Source organism: Thermobia domestica, chromosome 3 (assembly GCF_964235325.1).
Source record: "Thermobia domestica chromosome 3, izTheDome1.hap1.1, whole genome shotgun sequence".
NCBI lineage: Eukaryota > Metazoa > Arthropoda > Insecta > Zygentoma > Lepismatidae > Thermobia > Thermobia domestica.
This window is the reverse complement of record NC_137456.1, coordinates 174641306-174661662: the sequence shown is the minus strand read 5'-3', so window position 1 is coordinate 174661662 and position 20357 is coordinate 174641306. Positions and strand designations below refer to the sequence as shown.

Below are 20357 nucleotides of genomic sequence, written 5' to 3'. Positions count from 1 at the left end.
CCTTTGGTTAAGGAAATGTGACCAACCTAGTGTTGTAATAAAACGTCATGTCAAACATATAAAACCTTACATTGGTAATAATAATGAAACCTAATATGTATTCTTTCCTTGTAATAGTTTATAGAAATTGTCTGTGGTTTATTTATTCTTTTCTTGGCAGAGAGAGGTATACCATATTCTCCTAACGTTTTGTAAAACAGAATTGGCAATATTAAGAGGTTTAACCCTGCTGTTCTGTTCGGGTCTATTTGACCCGAAATGGATTTTGATTTCTCATAAAATTTATGATAATTTTTGTAATGTGAATGAAGTTTGTGACTTTGTTTTATTCAATCCAAATTATATTTTTGAAAATCTCAAACTTTTATTATTAACGGTTTTCGAAATTTTTCTATATATTACTAATGTACTGTTCGGGTCAATATGACCCGAAGAAGTTTTTCTGTGGTGTGTATGTGTATTTTCAACTGCTGTTTTATATTTCTCGCAGAACTTGTGTATCTACTTTCGTGATGTGGGAAAAGTGGATGGAAGTTCTTCCTAAGCTATATTATCCTGATGCAAACGTTATTGTTGATGAACAATTATTAGAATTTAAAGTTCGTTGGCCATTCAAGGAATATATACCAAGTAAACGGGCAAAATACGGTATAAAAATCTGGACTGTATATGATAGCAAAACATCTTACGTACTCAAGCAACATGTATATATAGGGGTCTATGTAAAGAATCTGGTGCATAGCCTGAGATGAACCAAGGTATGCTTGTTGTGAGTGATCTTGTTTCCTAACTAATTGGTTATAATGCAACTTGTATATTTTTTTTCATCTCGTTCACTTTAGGACAGCATCTTCTTGAAAAGAAAATAACCACGCTTGGGACAATAAGGAAAAACAAACCTAAACTTTCGAAAATTTTGTCAAACAAAGAACTGCATTCACCGTTGTTTTATTTTGCAAACAATACAAGCGTTGCACATTATATCGCTAAGAAAATTAGAAACGATGTGCTCATGAGTATTCTTCACACAGAAGAAATCAGCAACCGAGTTGACAAGAAACCTAACATAATATTGGATTGTAATTCAACTAAAAGAGCTGTAGACACTTTATATCAACTTGTGAACACATATACATGTAAGCACAAAACCAACATATGGCCAATCATATTGTTCTATAATATGATCGATGTATCAGCTTACAATGAATTTATTTTGTGGACTTGAAACAATCCACGCTGACAAGGAGGAAATCTCATCAAAAGAAGATTGTATTTGGAAGAACTTGGAAAATCTCTAATTTTACCTGAGATACAATCTAGACAATATATGCTTAGAAGTGACAAGACTCGAAGGATTGTAACCAGAGCACAAAGAAATTGTGAATCTGAAGCTACAGTGATAAAACCCGAAGCAAATTCTTATCAAGCGTGCAAGGTGCAGGTACTGTCTATCACCTAACGACAACAAGATAAATTTGGTTTGCTTTATTTGCTAGAATCATATGAAATCCCATGCTGGTTATTACTGTCCGCTCTGTAAATAAAGACTGGTGTGATCAAGTCTAACGCTTACCAATTTGTTTCATGGAAGCTTGTCAATAGTACCGCTTACCAAATTTACCAACAAGTGTTATGCGCGTCTAATGTGTTATATTCTCTTTACTAATTACCAATCTTGTGAAGAGTAAAACCAGTAAAACATGTGGCCTTTACAAATATGAACAGCTGCATAGTAATAAAATTCTTACTACCATAAGCCATCTTGTTTTAGGTGAAAATAACTAATGTTCCAAGTTAAAATACAGTAAACCATTAGCAAATGTCCAATATTTGTGTCTAATTCAAAAGTTCCTACATTTTGGTTTCATCAAGAGTATGTACATATCATGATGATGATGAAATTTTCTGCTCGGAGGCAGGTCTTGACCCGAAGGTCCCTGTGCAAGGTGAACCCACGACGGTTTGCTATTGCCTTCCATGGGATGATGAAACATCCTAAGGACGGGACCTACAATTCAAAGTGGGATCCGAACCACTTGTGTCCCCACCGGGGATCGACGCCGATACCCCTTGATTATAAGGCAACGAGTGTAACCATTCATCCATCGGGGAAAGTATGTACACTCATGTCCAAAATTATTGTCGCGTGTCTATAAATATGTTGTAGGAATATAATTTGATAACGTATTCGCCCGGTATTTCTTATAATGTTAGTATATGTATATGTATAATTGGCAAAGACATGTATGAGGCAAAGAGCAGTAAATAAGAATGTCAAAAGAGCATGTCAAAGAGGAGTAAATAAGAATAATAAAACGAAATAAAAATTTCTTGTCCATTTAGCAACATTTTGTTTTACTCATTCTAATTTTCGTATTTATAATTCTTTTCCTATGAAATTTACCACAAATATATATTTCCCGATTATACACTTAGTACCAGTATTAAGAGTACCCTGCAAAATCATTATCAAATTATATTCTTACATGAAAACAGTTTTATATATATGCGATAATCATTTTGTACATGAGTGTACATGTAATGCATTGTAAAATATTTAAAGACAATTAAAATATTTTCTTAGCACTAGACTATAAGGTTGTCCCAAAAGTTCGTAAACACATGCAAAAACTTGAAATTTTATGCAATTGTTAAATGTTTGTGTGTTTATATCGTGATAGGGATGCTCTTCATTTGTGTATTCCAGATGGCAATTGATAAAATGGTGTTGCGAGTTTTGATTCGCTATTGCTGGAAGCGAGGACTCTCAACCAGAAAAGCTGCAGAAGAGATTTGTGCTGCCGAAGGTGAAGGAACAATTGCATATGCTGCGATCTCAAAGTGGTACAGGCGTTTCGAGTCAGGCAACATGAGTCTTGAAGATAAGCCTCGTTCCGGACGGCCGTTAAAGTTGGATGATGGAGACTTGCAAACCGGGTTAGACACTGCGCCTTCAGCGACCACTCGGGAATTGGCTGCTGAGCTTCGAGTTGGCAAATCGACAATTCACCGACACTTGAAGCAACTTGATTTTGTTCACAAAAAGCCGCGCCAAGATCCGCACGAACTCACCGAAGAACAAGCCAACAAACGAGTTGAAATTTGCCGTCAATTGCTCAGTATTCCATTGGACGACCGTTTTTGGAAGCGTATTGTGACATCGGACGAGAAATGGGTCTATCTGGTCCAGCACAATAGAGGCAAGCGATGGGTTAAGAAAGGGCAAGAAACACCATCAGTTCCAAAACAAGATCGCTTCGGCAAGAAAGTCATGTTGTGCGTGTGGTGGAACTTTGAAGGAATCGTGCATTTTGAGTTGGTTCCTAATGGTCGTGCCGTCAATGCCGAACTGTACTGTCAGCAACTGGAGCGGGTCTATGACAAGTTGAAGCAAAAGTACCCGACTCTGATCAACCGAAAGCGCGCGTTGATGCAGCAGGACAATGCAAAGCCACACACCGCCAGGAAGACCAAAGACAAGTTTGCAGAGGTGGACGGGGTTGAAGTTTTGCCACATCCTGCATACAGTCCGGACTGTGCTACATCAGATTACGGCCTTTTCCACTCAATGCAACACTTTCTGAAGGGCCGCCGATTCGAATCGTTTGATGAAGTCGCGGAAGCGTGTCAAGAATTCTTTAATTCGAAGCCGGCTGAATGGTACTTGAACCAGATCCGAATGCTTGCAGTTCGATGGCAGAAAGTCTTAGAACATGATGGTCTTTATTTTGAGGAATAATGTTTGGTATGTAAATACTTGGCGAATAAAATGTCAATTGTTAGCAAGTGTTTACGAACTTTTGGGACAACCTTGTATTAAATAAACTACTCATTGTTTGAAAACCTGGTCCTTTTCCCATACAATTTAATTATGGGCCATATTGACCCGAATAGTATATGTGTATAGTAAATGGGAACAGAGCAGCGGGTTAAAGTACATTTGTAAGATTCTAGAAAACTGTAAGTAGAGAAATTTATTCTTGGTCAACAATTCTTTTTTCCATTTATTGTGGACTATTTGTAAGGTAAAGGTTAGAAATTTAGAGAGAGGTAGAATATATTATGTAACGTAATAGTTCCAATAAATGTATTTGTATTTATTTTTTGTATAAGAATATATTTAAGAGCACAATGATTAAAACTCTTCAGAGAGAAAGAGATAATCTATTACTTACTAGCCTGTGTCTGAAGTGTGCTGCCATCTGGTGGGCAATTACGGTACTAGAGCCGGAGCTAAACCGTCCCGTACCGATTTTCAAACACTTTGGATTTAACAGGTAAGACGCAGGGTTGGGAAAATAACGACGTCCGAAAGGAGGTCATAATCTATAATATTATAACTATTTTTTTTTATAAAAATATGTAAATGGGAAAGGAAGTTCTAAGGTACCATTCTGGCATAAAAAAGCCTCATTTAATTATATATATTTGGTCTTATTAACCTTCAAATATGTTGCAAATCTTCACTTGTCACGAGGCCCTTTACTCAAGTATCATTTGTGCTCACTTTAATATTCTATTTGAAGTGTTATTTATAAGATTGAGTATAAAAGAGTATTTATGGTTAAGAAGTATTCAAAGAATGCGATATATAAATTACTATTTCTGAACTTCGTTACTATCTATCACTTGTCGTTGATAGGAACGAACAGGTTATTTGTTATTCAACGTGTAAAAAAATCATACTTTTACTTGTTAATAAACATTTGTTGAGTTTCAAATTTCATATTATACTTCGCACGATATATACCAATATGACCTGTGCTGGCTTCCGTCAAATTTATTAGAAGCCCTGCACGTTATAGTTTGATAACCTAAGCCCAGACATGGTACATGTTGGATTTCAATGAATAATTCTGTGAAGAAAACATGCAATTCGACAGAAAAGTATAACTCTATTGACGTCTGTTGAGCACTGACCATACACTGCCTGTACATAGCCCTTCCTAACAGCAATGTACAGGCGATGAACAGCTACATGTTTAACACCTGACAAGGAATAGTTGAACAAATGTTGTAGGAATGACTTCCAGGCTCCAGAAACATTCCCTTTACAGAGACTGTTTTTAATGTTAACATGTTTGAAATGAACAAGCACTCCACATGCGTTCAAAACATGCATTGCATATTATGTGTTTGAAAGCCTGTACACAGACATGTTACATGCTGAATGTACAATGAATGCTTTTTTAAAAGAATACATGCAAATCGACCACGAAGTATACCTTGAATGGCTTGTATTCTGCATTGATCCTGCATTGGCTGTACATAGATATTCCTAACAGCAATGTACAGGCGATGTGCAGCTGCATGTTTTAACACCTGATAAGAAATACCTGAACATGTGTTGTATAAATCCTTTCCAGACTTCCGAAACATTCCCGTTACAGAGGCTGTTCTTAACGTTAACATATTTGAAATAACAATGTACAGTCACTCAAACCTTGGGTTGTACACTATGTGTTTAGTAGCTTGTACATAGGCATGCTACATGTTGCAGCTACAGGGAATGTTCCTGTGAATAATACATGCAATTCGACAGAAAAGTACATCTGGATTGATGTGTTTTGCATTGACTATTCATTGGCTGTACAAAGCTACTGCTAACAGCAATATACAGGTGATGTACAGCTACATGGTTAACATCCAACAAGGAATAGTTAAATATGTGTTGTACAGCGGGGGACACTTCTAAATGGTACACCTTAGCCGTAAATCTCCATATGGCTGTACCATTTAGAAGTGTCCCCCGCTGTACAAGCGATTTCCAGACTACCGAAAGATTCCTTACAGAGAAGCAGATTTTAATTAGCATTGAACGTACCCGCTTTGCTTCATCAGACCAACAATTGATGAAATGCTGCGCCTCCTCCCTCCCCCATGGAGATGGGGCTACTTAGATTTGAATGGCTTCTGGATTAGTACTAATCATCTCAGCGATCCCAACAACTATATATTCGATACTTATCTTGTTCAATTTGAATATTTTATTACCTCTCCCTTACTGTCGATGGGGGCTAAACTTGGATTGAACAATTTCGTAATTGTCATTGCTCATGTCAGCGACCCTGAAAACTATAGATTCAACAGAAATATTGACCGTTTTGGGTTATTTTACGTATAACGCGTTATAAATTCCCCATATAGAATATAGAAAATATCCCCTCCCTAAAAGAGGGAATTTTCGAAAACACTAGGGAACATGTCTGTTTATTTTTAATTATGAGCTAATATACCCAATTTAAACTTAATAAGTTGAATAGCTCGTGAGATACTAATAATTCGTTAAAAAAATCACCGCTGCTCTCCCCTTAGGGTACGTATTATAATCAAAGTGAATATTATAAATCTCCTGTATATACCAGATTGGGACCTAACTATACCAAAACTTATTTCAATCGGCCTTATCGTTTGGCCGTGATGACAAATATCGTCATTTTTAATTTTACTAGCCTTCGGCTAGCTGGAGACTTTGCACACAGACAGTGGCGTAGACAGGATTTCATTTCGAGGAGGGTCGGGGGTCTCCTCCCTTAACAATTTTGACTGAAAACGCGATTTTAGCCTTTATTTAACAACTTTTAAAAATTTCGGGATGTTTAGATCCCTGGATCCTCCCTAGCTACGCCACTGCTCCCAGACGCCCGTAAAGGCTCGGCCTACGACCTCGCACCTCATAAACATGTAAGTATATCGAATTTCACTTCAAATACCAAGTGTCATGTCTCTAACCTGACAGAATTCCGAGCTATACCGAATTTCAGTTCAAGTAACAGGGAGCTTCGTCCCCAAACCCCCCGCTTTTACTTGTACTCGGCCTACGGCATCGCACCTCATAAACCTGCAACCACACCGAATTTAAATTGAAATACCAAGTTTCATTACTCCCTTCTTAGATCCCAAGGTACAAACATCTTATTTTAATAATTGTATTCCTCCACACATTTTTCTTCCCGCCCTTCTTTTTTTTCTAGGTTACATATAGATATAAAAACAGAAATACAGATCTATTTTAAATAAGAGGTTCAGATACCAAATTTCATGTTTCTAACCTTCAGAGATTCCGAAACATCGACGTCTTATTACAATAATTGCAATTCACACACCTTTTTTCCCCACCTGTTTTCTTCCCCTTTTTAGTAAAATATTTAAGAAAAAAAAACGCTAAAAAAATGTGTCAAATTATTTCCAATGAGAAATCCAAATACCAAATTTCAAGTCTCTAACCGTACGGAATTCGGAGATACGGCCGTCTTTTAAAAGTTTTTCCCATCCCATTCTTCTCATTCCCCGTTGAGTTTCCAAAAATCCTTCCTTACTGGCACCCTACATCACATATCTTATGTACTGTCCAAATTTCAAGTTTCTAGCTTAAGTGGTTTGACCCATGCATTAATCAATCAGTTAGTCAGTCACTCTGAACTTTGTCGTTTGTATATTGAGATATGTGTATGTGTTTAAGTCATAGGCGTAACTAAAGGGGGCAATGTTGTCCCCCAGAATACCATTACAATACTATATGATCACTGAAAAATTCTTTCAATTCTCAGAAGTAAGGGCCATGCCCCCCTCAGCTAAATATCCTAGTAATGTTAATGGCTTAATCCTCTCCTTCAATGAGTTTCTGGCTACGCCACTGATATACAGTGCTTTTTCGTGTAAAGGAAACATGGATCTTTATAGTAGCTTGTATGTCTTTCATGTTGGTAATATTTGCCTGCAAACTGGGGTTGCTAACTGTAAAGGCTATGTTAACTGTGAAGTACAGCCACAATACATGCACAAATTTAATGATTGAAAATATCCTCACAAGATGTCAGCAAAAATGTGGACGGAATTACGTAATTGTCTTTATTTAATTCTAACGGCATATAAAATAAAATGATATAACATAAAATCATATGAACACGCAATGCACACGTATCCTGTACAGGTACTGTAAACGTTGCCTATTCGGTGCATGTAAAAAGTTAATCAACATGCAATACACAAGTAACCTGTACAAGCATTATACACATTGCCTGTTCAGTGCATGTAAAAAAAAAATTAAGAACAATAATAATCATGCAGTGTACATGTACCTGTACAAACAATGTACATGTATCTGTACAGGCAAAGTACAAACATTTTACAGTTATTGTGTTGGGTGCTCTAAAGGGGTGCTGGGTGTTCTAATTGGGTGCTGCATACCTGAAAAGCACATGTATTTCACTTTATACATGCAATGTACATCTACTGTTTCTTTCTCTAGACATGTGCATGTCTATGAATTTGTGTTTGTGTTAGTGATCCTGAAAACAGCATGTTCCTCACCTGTAAATAAACTGTTTCTTTCTCTGAACATATACTGTACATTGAATGTAAAGGCTTCTTGTGTGTGCTTGACGCTTGTAAATGCATGTTCTCTGCGTCTATACAGGCACATTAACTGGATAAGTCTAGGCACTGTATAGGTGAAAAGTCGTGTTCTATTTTTAGGCACATATTGACATTAACTGTACAGGTGCCTGTTTTTTTTCGTATAGGCAGGGATCCAAAAATATAAACATCTTATTGTAATTGTGATTCTCACCTTTTTTTCTTTCCTTTTAAGCCAGATATAAAAAATACGTATAGGGTGACATCTTATTATAATAAATGCAGTCCCTACCTTTTTTCCCGCTGCTTTTCTTCCTCTTTTCACTAAAATATCAGAAAACGCTTAAACACATCTCAAATTAGTTTAAATGAGAAAGACAAATACCAAATTTCAAGTCTCTAACTATGGGGATTGAGCGTTTTATTATAATAAGTGTAATGCCCACCCATTTTTCTTTCCGCCCCTTTCCTTCCTTTCTAGGTAATATATCAAATAACGCTGAAATACGTGTCTAATTATATTAAATGAGAAATTCAAATATCATGTTTCTAACCTTCAGAAATTCAAAATATCGACATACTATAATAATTGCAATCCTCCACTTCTTTTCTTACTCTTTTAGTAAAATATCAGAAAACGCTATTTAAAAAAAAGTGTCATATTATTTTAAATGAGAAATTTCAATACCAAGTTTCAAGTCTGTAACCTTAAGGAATTCGGAGATACGGCCATCTTATTAAATTAATTTCCATCCATATTTCTCTCAATTTCCCGTCGAATTTACAAAAATTCTCTTTAGTAGTACCCTATGTCACAAACCTTACGTACTGTCCAAATTTCAAGTTTATAGTTTGAGCAGTTTGGTCTGTGCATTGATCAGTCAGTCACTCAGATAGAACTTTGTCTTTTATGTACAGAAATATGTCTTTATTTCACTTTTACGTTGTATCTGAAATGTTGTAATATATGAAATGGAGACTTTTTCTTGGATCGGATTGTACTCCACTAATACTTGGTTCAGAAGCTGAAATTAAAGGAATTAATCATATTAATTTTACAAACCAGAGATCATTTTAAAAACTGCTTATTCAATTTTAGATTGTATTGTATGCGCTGTTTAATTCTGGGAAGCAAATTTTTCTCTTATGAACTATTTTGAAAAATCATCTGTTTGCACCCTTAGGGTATTTCAGTTTTTGCGTTGATAACGATTAGGTCATGTCTGGCAGGACCAAAAAGTAAAGGGAGCGCGAGAGGGAGACTTGTTATTCTGGAGATTGGAATAGGATGACTCATTAACAAATGAACTAAATTCCTGAGTGGCGGAACACGGAAAGTCTTCATTCGGTTACATCTTCTACGTCAAGGTGTTAGTTACGTTACTCATTTTCTTGTGCTCCATATTTACTGAAAATGAGTACAGTCATTATTATTTCAACGAGCAAGTGAAAACTGAGTATTTTGCATAATGGTTACATCAATACCTCCCTCTCTCGTCGTTCAAAAATGGTAATATGTATTGGGTTTGTTACAAACAAAGACATCGAAGGTGCACCGTACGAATTATAATGAACGATAAGTAAGAAATTATATCGACAAGGGAACAATTGTGCATACCAGATATTGCAGCCACTGAAGTTAAAGAGAAGTTATACAATGCGAAAAAACGTGTTCGGCAGGATTAGGGGTCAACGTCGTCACAAGTGTACAGAGAAGAATTTGGTCTTCTGTTTAACAAAGGTTTCGAGTTTGCAACTGAAATACCGAGATACGATACAATCAAGAGGTCAACTGAACATAATTAAGAAACAAGTTGAGTGTTACAATGTATTCTCCTAACTCGCGGGTGATCGGTATTGCCGAAGAAATTGTAAGAATGCGTCATGGGTCTAGTTTTCTCCTCGCAAATTATAGGAGTGAAAATAGTGTTAGTGACTGTTCTACAAAGGGTAAACAAGTGTTGGAAATGTCTTGTTTTTCGTGGATGGTACATTTAAAAGTTGTAGCAAACAATTTAGTCAAGTATATACTATACACGCGGACTTGGGAAGTTTCACGGAAGAAAGTAAGGTGATCCCAGTAGTGTACGCGCTTTTACCAAAATGAAATATTGAAGCATAGACACGTTTCTTCTCTATAGTGAAAAATAGTTCCCAATAAGAATCCAAGAGTAATAAAGATCGATTTTGAACAAGCGTGTATTAGATCGCCAAAACGTATGTAACCTGATGTAACTACTAAAGGTTACAGCTTTCATTTTAATCAATGTTTGTGGAGGCAAGTACAAAACAATACATGGACGATTCCGAAGTACGTATACATATTCGAAATTGTTCGGCATTGGCATATCTTTCCGTGGAAGATATAGAAGAAGGATGGCTATGCATAATCTTGCCGACGATCTCAAATTATACTCCAAAGTAAGTTCGATTGATAACTGCGTGAAACTTCAACAGGATCTAGAAAGAGTTCAAATGTGGTGTGATAAGAATAAATTAGTGCTGAATGTATCCAAATGTAAATCTGTATCTTTCACGAGGAAAGAAAATGTAATTAACTTTACTTATACAATAAGTGGCAATTCCCTGTCTACCCCAAATACTATCAAAGATCTAGGAGATATATTTGATAGCAAATTAACCTTTGCTCAACACATTGACGCGATAACGAGTAGTGCATCTAGAAACCTAGGTTTAATTTATAGGATAGGACAGGATTTCTACAAAGAATCAACATTTATAAGGTGATATTTCTCATATGTAAGGTCAAAACTAGAATACTGTTGTACTGTTTGGACACCAAATGTCACTAAATACTCTGATGCAATACAAAATATACAGTTTAAAATTCTTAAAAATGCTTGCATATAAGAAAGCTGGTTTCTACCCAAAGTATGTCCCGTATGTTAGTAATGAATTTTATTTTTCAAACATTAGGAAAAAAGAGATGGGTTTTTGATTTGTTGTTCTTAAATAAATTATTAAACGATAAAATTGATTGTCGAGGGATATCAAGGCAATGGGTACAGGTCACGATAGGGAAGTGCCGGAACTATCAGGACCTCGTCACTCATTTTAGGGAAGCGTACTTGAGTGAAGAGAAACTAGCTAACTTCCGTGCCTCCATTTTAACTTCGAGATTCGAGACACGGGGCAGTAAAAAGCCGACAGAGTACTTATTGGAGTTGCTCCACACGAATAGTATTCTCGACCCCCCTTTGCCACCCCAAGTTTTGTTGAGAGTATTGCCCAGGCAATTACCGTTTTCGATCTACAGATGTATAGTTTCCTCGAAACCACGCTCTATAGATGAGTTACTGAGCATTGTAGGTGAGCTGCAGTCCAACTACCAGCCACCGAATTTGAATAGCCGGAGGGGAATCAATTCTCTTACGATAGAAGTAGGTCGTTCTTCTCCCCCACCAAGAAATAGTAGGCCGAGTAACCCCACTAGAAACAGGAGGTACCATAGGGACACTGGGCCTTATCATGCTAGGGGTAACAGAAGAGGCAATAGTAACAGAGACGGCTATCAAAACGGTAATTGGCGTTCGAGGAACTCCAATGGTCGATCTCGCAACGATGGAGGGTCTCAAACCGAGAACGTTAACAACAGAGGGCAAAGGCGTGGTAGAAACCGGGGTCGTGGCAATGCACAACGAGACAATAATAGGAACGGTGACTATGCTGCCGAGGTGAACGAGCTCCGTGTTCACGAACAGAGGGCTACTCAGTCCACGAGACAAGTCTCGTCTCGTGGCAATTCACGTTCAAATAGCCCAGGGAACAATGCGAGAAACTGAGGACTGTCCGCATGTTCTCAGGACGGTAAAAAGAATACTAGCGTGCTGGATATTCTATGCGAACCGGCGAAAATTACTTCTGAGAATATGCGTATTAATAACGTTGAACATATTCATGTATTAGAAGAAGAAGAAAGTTGTGAGACAAGTGTAAAAATTGTACAGACACTCGAGAATGATGACTGTGAGACATGTATGAAAATTATTAGCATGACACATTTCAATCGTGTAGGAAACGACGACATTCGTCATTCAGAAATTTTATTTTTGAAAAGAAATGGGGACAAAATTAAGATTGATAGAAATTTGTTCGAGGAGACGAATGCGATTTTTAGAGATTTATTAGAGACATCTACAGAGAAATTACCTACTAATAATTTAGTAACCCTACCGGAAGTAGAAGTAGGATTATTCGACAAAAAAGTTCTGGCATTGTTTGACAGTGGTGCGAGTATCAGCGCGATATCGATACAGTGTTGGGAAATGATTGACCCCCACCTGCATTTATTAAATCCACCAATATACGTGTCAGTTCTGCAATCGGTCGTTCTCTGGCATCGATTATTGGTCAGGTCTTATTAGAACTAATTATTGCGGGAAAGGAGTTCTATACTTCAGCAATAATTGTGAAAGGGCTGAACCGTGAACTCATTATGGGTTCACAGTTTTTCGTAGAAAGTAGGGCAATTCTAGATTACGAGAGGAACGTCCTTTTGTTAAATTACCCCCACCATATAGAAGTTTCTTTTCGCGATATAGAGGTCGAAGAAGAAGAGCTCGTAATAAGAAAATTATCCTGGGAGTTCGAGGATGATGTGGTTGATTGGTGTAATCCCACAGTAAATTCCCATCGCGCTAGAGTCTGCAGATGGATGCCACCAGCGAGAGTTGGCTACTCTGCGCAGCCGGTTGGACGATGGGAAATTTCCAACCGCAGCCGAACTAGCAAATGTCGTATACTCGCCACAGGAATGGGCGAAGGTTCCACCAGATGACATAAGAGACCACGTCGAAAAGTACACTGATTTGAGGGGGGATGAAAAAGAAAAGTTGTACGCCGTGCTCTACAAGCATAGGGAAATCTTTGACGAGAAGCCCGGTACAGTGAAGAACTACCAACACACGATAGAAGTGACAGATGACAGGCCAATGAAGACCCGAAAGTAACCGTACCCGTTACGTCACAGGACTGCCGTTACGAACACTAAATCGATGGATGGCGTGGGAAATCATAAAGAAGCATCCCACTTCTTATCTGAGTCCGCTTGTCATAGTGCCAAAGAAGAATGGGTCGCTCGTAAATGTGTGGATGCCCGAAAGCTCGGGTCAATTACGCGTTGCGAATTCGATCAACCGATCCCTGCACTAAGCACTCTTCAAGACTTTTGTGAAAGACGTTGGTTCAGTAGTATCGATGCAGTGGATTCCTTTCAGCAAATTCTAGTAGAAGAATATAGCCAGAAATATTTGGGTTTCCTGCACGATGGAATAACTTATGTGTTTAAGAAATTGCCATTTGGTACGAAGCAGAGCTTAGCTTCATGTGTGCGTGCGATCAATACCATTCTCGGAGATGAGTGTCGCGATTTCTGTGGCCATTATGTAGATGACATTACGTTGTCGTCATTTTCTTTTGAGGAACACTTACCTAGATATAGTCTTGGGAAAATTGAAGTCAGGAGGTCTCACACTAAGGCTCAAGAAGTGTCAGTTTGCGCGACGTAGGATTTCTATATTAGGTTATGATCTCTCGCCTGCTGGAATACAGAAGTCGCAGGAGAAACCAGAAAAGGTCATGGAGTTTAGAAAGCCCAGAAATGTCAAAGAGTTAAGAAGTGTTATTGGGTACTGCCAATTTTATAGAATATTCAGTACGCAGTATTCGGAAATTTTGTATCCCTTATTTCAGCTACTAAAGAAGGGAGTGAAATTTAAATGGCTTCCGTGTCATGACGAAGCGTTTGAAAGGATACGTGAAGTCTAGGGAAAAAGTAGTGCAAAAGAAGCCATTCCCGGACAGAGCTAATCTTGGAATGCGATGCAGCCGACGTCAGCTGTTCGTCGCATCTTTACCAATTGGATGATAACGGTGAGATCCGTGTAATTGGGATGACGTCACGCATTTTCAATGCTGCAGAAAGGAATTATGGTATTTCAGAGTACTTCGTATGGCCGAAGATGAGAAGTGCCATCAAGAAATTCTCAGCTTCATGTGGTTTGTGCCAGAAAGCATCCCCCCACACTTATCGTTCGGGACCACTGAACCCAGTTTTAGTGCCCCGACCTGGGTATATGATCTGCTTGGATTGGCTCGGGCCTCTCCCCTTGGGGGTAGGCAACGTGAGCTACATTCTGGTGTGTGTGGATGCTTTCTCGAAGTTGATTGGTTTATACACCTGCAGAAGGGCGATCACAGACACAGCGTTGAAGGAGTTCCTGAAACTGTGCCCGTCCGCCGAGATCATCTTGACTGACAACGGGACACAGTTCTCAAGTTCGAAGTGGAAGAAGGAACTCTCGGACTTAAACCTTAAGCCTATCTATAGTACACCGTACTATCCTCAAGGAAACATGGCCGAGGTGGGTGTGAAATCGACAGTGAGAATGTTAAGAAAATTGTGCCATGACAAGCAGAAAGAATGGCCCAAACATCTAGAAAAAATAGAAAAGTGTCTCAACTCAAGCGTACATCTGTCGACTGGTTTTAGTCCATATCAAGTGCACCTGGAAGAATCACCTTTAAGAGAATTGGCCAAATTATTTGAGATCCCAGAAGTAGAGAGAGACAAATCATTAAAGTACTACGCAGAGTTAGCAGCACGAAATTTGAAGAAGTCTGCACAGCGGAGAAAGAAGGCCTTTGATAAACGTCGCGAGCCAGCGCGTTTCGAGGTTGGAGTACTGGTGTACTGGTCAGAGCTTTTCCCAAGTCTGACGCTTTCTCTGGCATAACCAAGAAAATGTTTCTCCTTTACACGGGACCGTACACCGTCCTTTCAACATCCAACAACAATGTGTGTACTCTCGGTGATCCTGAGACAAAAGAGATAAAAATGAAGAGGAATGTGTTTGACCTGAAAAAGTATGTTCCGCGCGAAGAAGCGCCTCAGCAAGATACAGCTGATCTGATGACGTCGTGAAAGAAGAAATGTAAACAAACCGCGTCATTCAGGAAGGAAGAGTGAATGATCTTTCGCTCAAAGTCACACCTCTCCACAGGTGGTAAGAGAGAGTAGTTGCGGTGAGTGTCGTTTGTAAATAGATAGGTCGTATATGGTTTATATGGTTTTTGCTAACTAGTTTTTTTCCTTTTCATTTTGTTTGAACATATTTATGTAGGCTAGGAATATTTTCGTTAGTGTATTGAATATACGGCACATGTATGATGTATAGGTAAAATGTATTGTCCTCTCTTCTGAGAAAATGCAACGATTAAGTAATTAACGGGTATAGCAAATTAACCTTTGCTCAACTCATTGACGCGATAACGAGTAGTGCATCTAGAAACCTAGGTTTAATTTATAGGATAGGACAGGATTTCTACAAAGAATCAACATTTATAAGGTGATATTTCTCGTATGTGAGGTCAAACTAGAATACTGTTGTACTGTTTGGACACCAAATGTCACTAAATACTCTGATGCAATACGAAATATACAGTTTAAAATTCTTAAAAATGCTTGCATATAAGAAAACTGGTTTCTACCCAAAGTATGTCCCGTATGTTAGTAATGAATTTTATTTTTCAAACATTAGAAAAAAGGAGATGGGTTTTTGATTTGTTCTTAAATAAATTATTAAACGATAAAATTGATTGTCCAGAATTAGTTTCATAAGTATTATTACGTGTCCCAACAGGTAAGACTACTCGTAGAACAGCAAACGCTGGGACATTGTATTGTAGAAAAGCAATAACTACCATAGGACATAAGTCTCTTCTATGGAGAATGTGTGCTTTATACAACGAAATGATTAGATTTCATGTAGTAGATGGGTTTAGTAGAAGATCAAAAGAAAAAAAGATCAAAAGAATTGTCAGGCAATAACTTCTGTATAATTAGAATTAGAAGATGTATATTTGTGTATGTATATAATGTATATATAATAGTGTATGTTAAATAGTTTTATATACGACACTATAATTGGGCATTAGGCCTGTTGTGTTGTGTTACGAAATAAATAAATAAATAATAGAAGATTCGCCTGATAACCAAACAAATCCGACAATTTAATGATTACTTTGTGGAATAATGGCTGAAAAATCTACATATACTCCTAGAAATGTGGAACCGTTGCAAGGAGAGTCATAGAACGAATAATTCTGTAGAAGGATGGAACCGAAGATTAAAGGTATTATTAAAGAAGCCTCACCCAAATGTATTTCATCTGATAGCAAGTCTCAGAGCAGAAGATGAGTACAATGACTATCTGATTGATAGAAATGTTTTGAATATTGAAGGCAAGAAGGAAGGATAAAATATGTCAAATTAGACGAGAATATTAGAAAGATGTGTGAAGAATACAAAGTTGACAGAGATATTAGGAAGTTTCTGAAAAAGATGGCTTACATTCAAAAGTAAAATCAAGAGTAAAACCAGCGAAATTTCTTGAGGACTGCTTCACCAGAAACTACAGTAAACCAGTGAAAATCTTTGAGGACTGCTTCACGTGTACATAATTTATCAGAAACTAGACTAAACCATTTTTTTTACTTTCACGTGTATATAATTTATCAAAAACTAGAATAAACCAGTGAAATTTTTAAAGACGGCTTCACATGTACACTCATGTCCAAAATTATTGTCGCATGTCTATAAATATGTTGTTGTAGAAATATAATTTGATAACGAATTCGCTCGGTATTTCTTATAATGTTAGTATGTGTATAATCGGCAAAGACATGTATGTGGCAAATTTAATGTCAAAAAAGCAGTAAATAAGAACAATAAAACGAAAGCAAAACTTTCTTGTCCATTTAGCATTATTTTGTTTTACTCATTCTAATTTTCGTATTTATAATTCTTTTCCTATGAAATTTACCACAAATATTCATTTCCCGATTATACACATAGTATCAGTATTAAAAGTACCTTACAAAATAATTATCAAATTATTTGGTCTAGGAATTAATTCGTGCGGGTGGACAAGAGATGGCGCAACGAACGGAGCATCCCACAGTTCCGTGTATCCACACATGTGTTGCAAACCCCTGTCATCGCGTATCGTTCGTAGTATAGGGCAGTGGATTAAAGCGTCAACAACACCAGTTTGTAGTTAAGTGAACATGGCGCAATTTGTGCCTGATAAAGTGTTTTTGCGGGGTGTCCTGCTGCATTACTTTAACATGCAGAAAAGTGCGACTGAAAGTCATCGTATTTTGGTGGAAGTGTATGGTGACCATGCTCTAGCTGAGCGAACGTGTCAGAAGTGGTTTGCACGGTTTAGAAGTGATGATTTCGACTTGGCAGACCAAGAGCGAGCTGGACAGCCAAAAAAATTTCAAGACGAAGAATTGACAGCATTGCTCGAGCAGGATTCGTGTCAAACGCAGGAACAACTTGCAGCAGCATTAGGCGTTGATCAAACAACAGTCTCCAAACGCTTGAAAGCCATGGGAATGATTCAAAAGATGTCACATTGGGTTCCACATGAATTGAAAGACAGAGACGTTGAAAGACGAAAAACCATTTGCGAATTGCTGCTTCAACGACAGAGCAGAAAGGGGTTTCTGCATCGAATTATTACGGGTGATGAGAAGTGGATCCATTACGAGAACCCTAAACGAAAAAAGGCCTGGGTGAAACCAGGTGAACCAGGTCCATCACAACCAAAACGAGATATTCACTGTGCAAAGGTCATGCTGTGCATATGGTGGGATATGAAAGGTGTGGTGTACTATGAGCTGCTGCAACCGGGTGAAACTATGAATGGAGAACGTTATCGACGACAATTAATGCGTTTGAAGCAAGCTCTGGCCAGAACACGACCAGAATGGGAGAACAGACATGATAAACTTATTGTTCAACATGATAACGCTCGCCCACATGTCGCAAAACCGGTCAAAACCTATTTAGAAAATGTCGGATGGGAAGTTTTACCCCACCCGCCGTATTCACCAGACGTTGCTCCTTCGGACTACTACTTGTTCGATTGCATGAACAACGATTTGATTGGACAGCGGTTTACTTCTTCAGAAGATATCGAAACATGGGTCTCTGACTGGATCGCTTCCAAGGATGAGGACTTCTTTCGCCACGGAATCCGTACATTGCCTGACAGATGGGCGAAAGTGGTGGCTGGCGATTTACAATATTTTTCTTAAGATATTTATGTATTTTGTGTTTGTACTACAGCTTCAATGTGTGCGTACCAACCGCACGAATTAATTCCTAGACCAAATATATTCTTACAAGAAGGCACTTATAGATATGCGAGAATCATTTTGGACATGAGTGTACATAATTTATCAAAAACTAGAGTAAACCAGTGAAAATTTTTAAGGGCTGCTTCACATTACATAATCTATTTGACAAAGGAAATAGCTTGCAAATCTTGTAATTGTAGTTTTCGACAAAAGCAATTTCCTGCAACTTTTAAACTGCCTATTTTCTGTACCTCATATAAGAAACAGCTAGTCCTAAGCCTAGATAAAGTGTGAGGGAAAATTGTAATAGCATTGATTTGTCTAACAAATTCTGCCAGATCGTGACGAGATGTTCTATATTATGAGAAACAACTTCCTTTGCCATCTGTGAAATTTAAAACTTTAAAGTGTTCAGTTCTAATAGTTTCATACCTTGGTTTCATTGAAATTCCCAGTTTACAATAGATGCAACGCCCTCAAAAATTACAATTCTCGCCTTCCAAAAGTAATAGATAAGACAGTTGTTGTTTTCGATAAACCGCGATAACTTGCTATGTAAACTAACTTTTATTCAATTTCGGGACTTTTTTCCATTCTTAACAGCATCATTGTGGTACCCCATACGAAAATTAAAATCTGTACAAGTACTGTACAGGCACTGGAAACGCATGTTTAGTGCATGTGTTACATTTTTCCAGGTCCTGTTTTATGCATGTTGCATGTTACATACTGTAATCAGCACACAAAAGTGTTAAATATTTAATTTGCATACTAAATTTTTGCATAATAATACACATAATTAATCTTTTAATTAGGACGATTTTGATATTAATTGTAATGAATTTACATATGTAGCAGAGGGAGCAGACTTAATGTTGGTATTTTGTGTATATATATTGTTTGTGTAACAGATTTAAGCATATAAATGACATCAGGACAGGACAGGATACAAGGAACAGCGATGAATTAATATTATTTGCATATGATAATATAGAAGGACGTAGGAGTTGAGTTCGAAATATGCTAGGATTTGCGTTTCGTAGAGGCAGAGAAGCCCTCAGAAAAAAAAAAAAACTTCAAGAAAGCTCGCTTCTATGCTGTTGCTTTGTCTGAGTGAAGCTTGGGTATGTACAGTTATACACTGTATCCATCTTGTTTTGGAATAGTAACCCAAGAGCTTCAAACTTCGTTTATAAGAAGAGATAGGTACAGTTCCTAGTGTGGTGTTTGTTAGTAACATACAAAGTCTCAGTGTAGTCACCAAGTCGGTGAACACAATGGCTTTGCACCACACGCAAATTTAGCGTGTCCATGGCAAATCGACGACACAATAGTGTGCGAATATAGATAACTCCGCCTTCTTTTGGCGCCCTAGATAGGGTACGCGTCCTTTTCGCTAACGAACTTCTGCCTGGCTGGAGAAGCTGAAAATTTTGAAATTTGGAAGAGTCCACCTTGGTCCTTGATGTAGTAAGTCAGAAACACACGATAGATGTCTCTGCTGTTTAAGAATTTTTCGTCTGCTTCCCTCAGCATGTCCTGCTACTCGAGTATGTTTTGATATGTTGTGAAATAAACTTTCTGGATGATTCCGTACTATTTACATATATTTTAGATCGTTACTATGTTATCAGTAAAGTAATGGCTTGTATTAATATAGATCAGAAGCCTGGTTGATGGTTCTGGGAGGTAACATATGGGAAAGACACAAACCTAAGTTTTTTTTAAACCTCCACCCATATGCTAATACTGGGAGCTAAGAATGGAACGCTCGCCAGAAACACAATCCTTGATTTCAGGTGTCACTTAATGACAGCCCCTAAGAGGCTGTC

The 20357-nt window shown here is 37.8% G+C and overlaps 1 protein-coding gene across 4 annotated transcripts in view; it reads right to left on the bottom strand.

Annotated features, from left to right (window-relative positions):
• Positions 1–20357, bottom strand: part of LOC145680868 (TBC1 domain family member 19) — a 193091-nt gene that overhangs the window by 17540 nt on the left and 155194 nt on the right. Inside the window, exon 15 of one of the 4 annotated variants that reach the window (XM_081752007.1) lies at positions 9260–9383. The exons of the other annotated variants lie outside the window; for them this stretch is intronic. The gene's annotated coding sequence lies outside the window, so the exon portion shown is untranslated. Of the gene's footprint in view, positions 1–9259; positions 9384–20357 lie in introns of those variants that run through there. 4 annotated transcript variants of the gene reach the window in all.